Raw genomic sequence first — 7,462 nt, 5'->3', positions numbered from 1 at the left:
AACTAAAGAAGATTGGAGGTGCATTGCTTGGTGAGGAGTCTATAGATTTAGAATCATCACCCTTTTGCAAGACTTTTGAGGTATCAAGTTCATACATTGGCTTTTATATGTTTAGATCTCTTTATGGCTTGATTTGTTATGTTTTGGTCCCTTTTGGGTTGGTTGTTAAGTTTAGACATTCGAAGGACTTATTCTTTTAGATCTGAGCTTATTAGGAGTTCCTTAAGCATGAAGGTGCAAACTTTATGGGGTATTGGGTCTCATTCATGCATTAGGTCACATATTAAGTCCTTTTTAAGCTTAATATCTTCATTTAGACATGCATGGATGTAGTTAGCAACTTTACGTGATAATCCAGCTCAATGAAGTCAGATCTACACTTTGGAGCACTTTCTTAATGGATTAAGGGTTAAAAGTGAGTTTTTGTTGAATAGGTGAGTATGTTGGGCATACAAGTTTGTACGCACCGCGTACAAGCCATTTAGCATGTGCGCTTAGCGTACTGCTGAGTACACCCTGCATACTCAGTCTGATGGGCTTCACATTTTAGGCTTCGGATTTGGGCCATTCTTTTGGGTCTAGATGCTTGGGGTTTCGTTGGTTCATCTGAATGAAAGTGTTTTGGACTAAGAAAATTGGTGGTCCTTGAGGTAAGGCCCATGTAAGGGTTTAGGCCCAATATGGAAAATTAGGCCATGTATGGGCCTTAGATGATTATTTGGTTTTGGGCCTTTTAGATTGTAGGCTTGGGCCTTAGCCTTGGACCAAACTATGTAAGGGGTAAAATCGTATTTTTACCCTAAGTATGGATTGATGGTTATAGATTGGAATCTAATTGTTAATTGGGTGTTATTCGATATTGATAGCTCGGGGATTTGTCGGACCAGCAACCAGCGATTATCAGTGTGATTCAATAGTGCGAGGTGAGTCTCCTCACTGAGTTTAGCAGGTCAAAGACACCAATGTCATCCCATGTTTTATATGTTAGGATTCTAGATGTTTGTGTGACTCTTGCATGTGTTATGTGATGGTATGCTTACCGGGTAAGGCCTGATTCCAGGCGGGCCCTGATGAGTATATTGTATGCTAGTTATTAGTATGTGTTTCTATGTTTACCGGGAAAGGCCCAATGACGGGCGGGGGTCGATGATTATATGGTATGTTCTGTCTTTATGATTATCGCATGTGTTCGTATGATTATATGTGTACCGGGCGGGGGCTGACGCCAAGCGAGGCTCGAGGCCTAATGACAGACAGATCTTTATACCGAGCGAGGCTCGATGTTGGGCGAGACCCATTATCTGTTTATTATGTATGGTATGTGGTATTTTGGGGAAATTACTATGCTTTGTGCTTTCAGTTTATGTTTTAGGTACTTCTAGTTCCAAAGGGAAGGGCTTAGGATGATTACAGGGTACACACCTCCTCGTTACACTTTTTGTTATTCACTCTGATATGATATGATGTTTGATACACTTATTTTATGTGGATTAAATTGATGTTGTTTTGGAATATTATTTTTATTAAATTAAAAATGAACTTTTTGGGTCTTATTTTTGGGACATTACAAGTTGGTATTAGATCCTTGTTTTGAGGGATTTGGACATACTCTCAGGTGTGCATGAACTCAAACTGAGGATTTGGTAACGTTTTTCAAAAAGAAATGTATTTTTAAGAAAATAGTTTTCTAAGACAAGAAAGGGTGTGGTGCATGCAATCGGTTGAGCTCAAGTAAGTTTTCCCAAAGTACCCATACATGTTATCTGATATGATTGAATCTGTGAATCGCATGTTAGTTAGGGCTAAGGAATTGCTTAGTGTTTGCATGATAGAATGCTAGGAGAGATGTCGTGTATGTCTATTGTATGAGCTTGTAGACTTGAATGCTAGTTCTGATTAGTCTGTGTTAGTTTGGTCTGTTAAGTGATGTCTTATAGCCTAGGAAGCATGTGATGTTGGTTTGGGTATAATTTGTATGCGCAAGGCAGACGACAATGAGAGTAAAGGTTCCTAGCATTAGTTGTGTGAGTTTGAATGTTCTTTGTTTATTCTATGGATTGGAGTGCTACTTCACAAATGTTGCTTGCTTCGTGCTTTGTAGGACTCTTAAGTGATGTAAGTTAGTTGTTAAGTGAATATGTTAAGTCACATGTACTCTAAGTTGAATAATCTCATATTGATGGATTTGCTCCTATTGCGCAACTCTTGTTTTTAGTCTAACCGTTGTAGGGATGATATTTTTTACTCGAAGGATTATTTGAGCTTTGTTGCATGTGATTGTGTTCACGAAGTAGCTAACTGACATTATGAGGAGTTCTTTAGCAGCTGATGGCAAGGTGAGGTAGGGTACCTAGGAAAGCCTTAGGAATGTTAAATTGAGTACATATTTGGATAAAATACTAAAGCATTTTAGTATGGAGAATTCCAGGAAGGAATAATTGCCTATTCATTGTATTGTTAAATTGAGCAAGACTCAAAGTCTCAGTACGGATGAAGAGATAGTTGACATGAGTTGAGTACCATATGCTTCAGAAGTATGATCAATCATGTATGTGATGACATGTACTCACTCTAATGTTTCTTATGATTTGAGAATGGCTAGTCGATTTTAGGAAAATACTGGCAGAGCCCACTAGATTTCGGTGAAGAATATTCTTAACTATCTGCATAGAACAAAAAAGAAGAGATGTTCTTAGTTCTTAGTGGCAGTGATACAATACGAGTGAGTGGTTATAATGATGCTAGCTTTCAAACAGACTAAGATAACTTTTTTCTCAGTTTGACTGAGTATTTTAGTGAATAGGGGAGCGGTTACATGGAAAAGTTATAACCAAGACACAGTGACTGATTCCACATGTGAGTCATAGTACATTGCAGTGAGTGAAGCATCGAAGGAAGCATCTTGGCTGAAGAAATTTATCAAAGATCTCGGAGTCTTTCCAACTAATCAAGAACCAATGGAATTGTTTTGTGATAATGAAGGAGTGGTTTATTTGATAAAAGAACCAAAGGATCATGGTAGATCCAAGCATATCGACAGAAAGTATCATTACATTCAACATTGGGTTGAAGAAGGACACCTACTGGCGAAGAGAGCATCATCAGAGGATAATCTTGCAGATCTTTTCACAAAGGCTCTGAGCAGAGTCAAACACTATCAGCATGCTAGGAGCATAGGCTTAAGAGATGGTGTTAGTTTTGGTAGATATGTGATATTTTGGATCTTGTAACAAAATATATGCAATTGATTTGGTGATGAATAACGGAGAATTATTTATGAGTATTGTATCGCCTTGTTCAATTATTTATTCTTGTGTTTAATTTTGCATGATTTACTTCATGAATAATTTGAATTATTCAAACCTCCATAGTCGTTCATACTTTGGAAGTAAGTAGTGAATTAAGACTATTATGAATTGATTGTAGATTGTCGATTGAGGTTAAGACATTGCAATTGGAATTGCTACAATATTCACGAGTACTTTGGAAATAGAGATTTTAAGTATTGGAAAAATCCACGCTTAGATATTACTTCAAGGATCTTGTCACGAGTAATTCTACGACGATACTATCCACTATTCTTTAAACAGAGATACATAAGTTGTAATTTAAAAATCATTTGTGTATTAGTGTTGCATAAAAGCATCAATAACTTGATGTTATAAAACATAGTATCGTATATGATTTGGTGAGTAAAGGTTATAATTATGTAGTCAAAGTTTATTTGTTGCTTTTGCCATAATAGGAAAAACGATATCATTGGCCCCTCATTGATTTGATGTTGACATTATAGTGATGTGCCCAACCATGACTAATTTATTTCTTCAATTTGTAGTCTAATAAAGTCTTTACAAATCAGGAAATAGAATATTGGTTAATGAGATTGATTATGATACATGTCACATGTCCATACGATATCATGAAGAATTAAAAAAGTAGTTTATCACTTATCTTAAGGCCAACGACTGATTTGAATCAAAGTTTAGCAGTGGCTTTGGAAAGAACACTTTGTTGTTTAGTTCAAGATCTATACTTGCAATTGTAGTTACAGACTTATCCAAGTGGGAGACTATTGGATTAAGGTGTCTAAGCTAATCATTAAATTGGTATATTCTTCAATTAGAAGCAACGTCTTTTTTGGATTTCCCTCATAACCGGTAACTAATTAGAATGAGTTTTGGAGAGAAAGACTGATTTGTTAATTTGTTATATGATTAATAAGTTGAAATAATATTAATATATTAATTTGAATAGTAATTATAAATTAAGAAATTGGAATTAATTATGGGTTAATTGGAATTAATTGAAAGTGCATGGGCTAAGTTGTAACTATTCAATAGTTAAACAAGAGAGGGTTTCTAAAACCTACTAAGGTTGGTTGGTTTTGGCTAGGGCTTTTAGGGTTTCTAGAGTAATCATATTAGATAATATAGGATTTGGATAATTACCAATTTGAAATATATTATTATATTGTTCAAATTATGGTTTCAAGGGTTCCTTGTCAGCTATAAATAGGAGCCTTAGGGTATCTATTTTCGGCCGCTCATAACTCTCTACGGATAGCCGAAGTTTACACTTTCCCATCTCCTCTCCTCAAGTCTTCTAGTTGCTAGGGTTTGGGGTACAAGCCATTAGAGGCATTCAAGCTTTTGGTGCTTGTTTTCCAAGGAATTTCAAGAGGATTTGGTGTGACTATTTACTATAATAATTAAAAGGTATGTAGCCCTAATCTTATGCAAATTTCGATTTTCATAGCCTCCCTTTAGGGTTTCTTGATTTTCGTAGATAAATGTTATCAATAGAGAAAACACATATCCAATCTAGGTTGCATGTGAACTTAAGGGTTAAGTGTTTTTTTCCACTCAGATGTAATTTTATAACATAAAAACCCATCATCGAAGACTACTACAACGTTTCCTTAGATTTCTTCGACTAATTCTCATTATATTTTTAATTTATATTCTATGAGGATTACACTGTAAAATTCATAACTTCTTAATATAAACTATGTTCTTCTCTATACTGAAGGTTTCATATTTACGAGAACTCCAACTTTCTTTTAGATTGTTTTAGCTAACATTCATATGATTTTCATTTTGATTTCTATGTAGCACACTGACATACTGTGTTGTACCGAACCTCCGAAAAACCATAACTTTCTCATACGAAATCAAATTTAGGAATTCTTTATATATACATAATCGTTTTGACATATACTACACCTTCATGATGATTATTTTGATGAAAAAAGTAATATATTTATATTTAAAATTTTATAGAAAATGTTTTATATTAAAATCTACAATAAAGATGAAAAATGGGGTGTTATACATTCGAACCTGCGTCTTCACTCCCACAAATCCAAAGGCTTTATATGATTTTATTCCTTCAATCCTTTATAAATGTAACATATGCTTAAATTTTATTTTTTATATTTATTTATTTGATTTTTCAGAAAACGAAAGGAGGTGGATTTGAACCTAGGCCCCTCCTATACCAAAAGATGCACCTTAACAATTGAATTGGAAAAATTACCTTTGTCCATCAATATTATATATAACTATTTTATGGCTTTAACTTTATTTATTAGTATTATTTATATAGATATTAATAAAGAGTTCCCTTAGGAACAGTACCTGAACAGGGTACTGTTCCTTGGATTGATTAGTATACATGGGTTAGTTTAATCCCACCGATCCACCGCATCAAATGTTTATAAGTTCTAATTTTCGTCTCCCCCACCTTCTCTCTTTCCTTTCGTCTCCACCCATCACCGCTCCCTAACCTCTGATTCTTCCTATCGCTTCCAACGCCTTTCATTGTCATTTCACCCTAATCAGTGGCTACAACTCCTTTGGAATACCAACGGTTCTGGAACAACGAATATATTCACGTTGTGAGAATCATCGTCAACACTGGCTCTCCGCCGCCTTTTGCACCGACAACTAATCTTTGATGTTTACCAATCTTTTGATTTTTGTCTGAAAATTTTTAATTGTTTCTTGCTGCTCCAAAACAGCTTCTTCATTTACCCACTTCATCTACGTCTCCCACTATTTGCTTTCGATTCCATTCAATGTCGGCATCGACGGGAGTAGGTCGTTTCATCCTTTGTGTTGCGTCTCTGTTTGGTGTTTGGTGGGTTTTCTATTCAAGAAATTTCATCACGATGAAGTAATCTTTTTCCTTGTAATCATTAAAAAAAAAAAAAAGATCGACATGTTCTTACATTTCTATCATCAAATCTGTGAAATTCTTTCAATGGTTTAAGATTTGCTTCTCATGTTTACATGTTAGTTTTCACATATTAATTCTCAAAATGTTTATATGTTAATTTTCGATTTCAGATTCCGACAGGAAATGGAAAATGACCTATTTGCTCGAAGAAGATTGAGAGATCGTCTATGGAGGTGAACTGCCCTTAACTTTGCATATTATGCTCGCCACTCACCAGGTGTTTGTTAAAATTACTTAAAGACTAACGAACCATTCTTTTCAATTTTTAGGCTCTTTTTTATTTGTTTTATAGCTTACTTTAATTTTAAAATTCCTGCATGATATGGAGAAGCTTTCAATTTGTTAGAAGAATAAAGATGCCCCTTCATCTTTCATCTACAGGGGAGTCTGCTCTATTGGTTGATGACACATTAAAAGTTATGGACTGCTGGGAAATACTTCTATCAGTAACAATTCTTGCTCGTTTATGGAGAAACTTGGATCTTCATCTTGGAGTTCTATTCCAATTTTTAAAAAACATAGCCATGGAGTGAGAGTGATTTAATTTTTCTATGGATGCACTTCCTGTAGAGGTAGGCTTAACTGTTATCCACAACAATTTACACAAATAACACAAATACTTTGTTTTTTTGTTTGTTTTTTTTTTTGTAACATTAGCTATTACTCATTTATGGACATATCAGTGTGTCAGTATATGGTTGGAATATGGTTTCATAACCATTACAGTCGAAATTGATGGGCATACTGATGTAGTATGGCATCTCTTGAGTAATTCCCTACAAAAGGTGTGTAATTTTGTTTTGTTTCCTCTTTATATTATCTATTACTCACATTGTACAACACTTGGACCATTTTTCCCCTGTTCACAATGAATGTAGTAACTACATACAGTGGACATGTTGCAATTTTATTTACAACTTCATTTATCCCTAACATCATCATATACAATTGACCATTTTCACTTTGATAACAGGTGGACTCTCCTCTGTTCATCCTGCTAACAATTTTGAAGTATTTCTTCAGGTTCCTTTTTAGTTTTGACGCTTTTAATCTTTTTGCCTAAGGATGAAGAACCAAGAAAATGTCCACTTAATGTAAAGTTACATATATGAAGCTTTAATTAAGTGAAAAATAATTCTCATCATGGCTTATGTACAGATATATCAGCATTCTATGCTCTATGGTTGAAGCATATACATTCAAGCCATTACATACGAGGTGAATA

Source organism: Lactuca saligna, chromosome 5, assembly GCF_052625555.1.
Source record: "Lactuca saligna cultivar CGN05327 chromosome 5, ASM5262555v1, whole genome shotgun sequence".
Classification (NCBI taxonomy): Eukaryota; Viridiplantae; Streptophyta; class Magnoliopsida; order Asterales; family Asteraceae; genus Lactuca; species Lactuca saligna.
The sequence above is the reverse complement of the archived record's forward strand: the minus strand, read 5'-3'. Positions refer to the sequence as shown.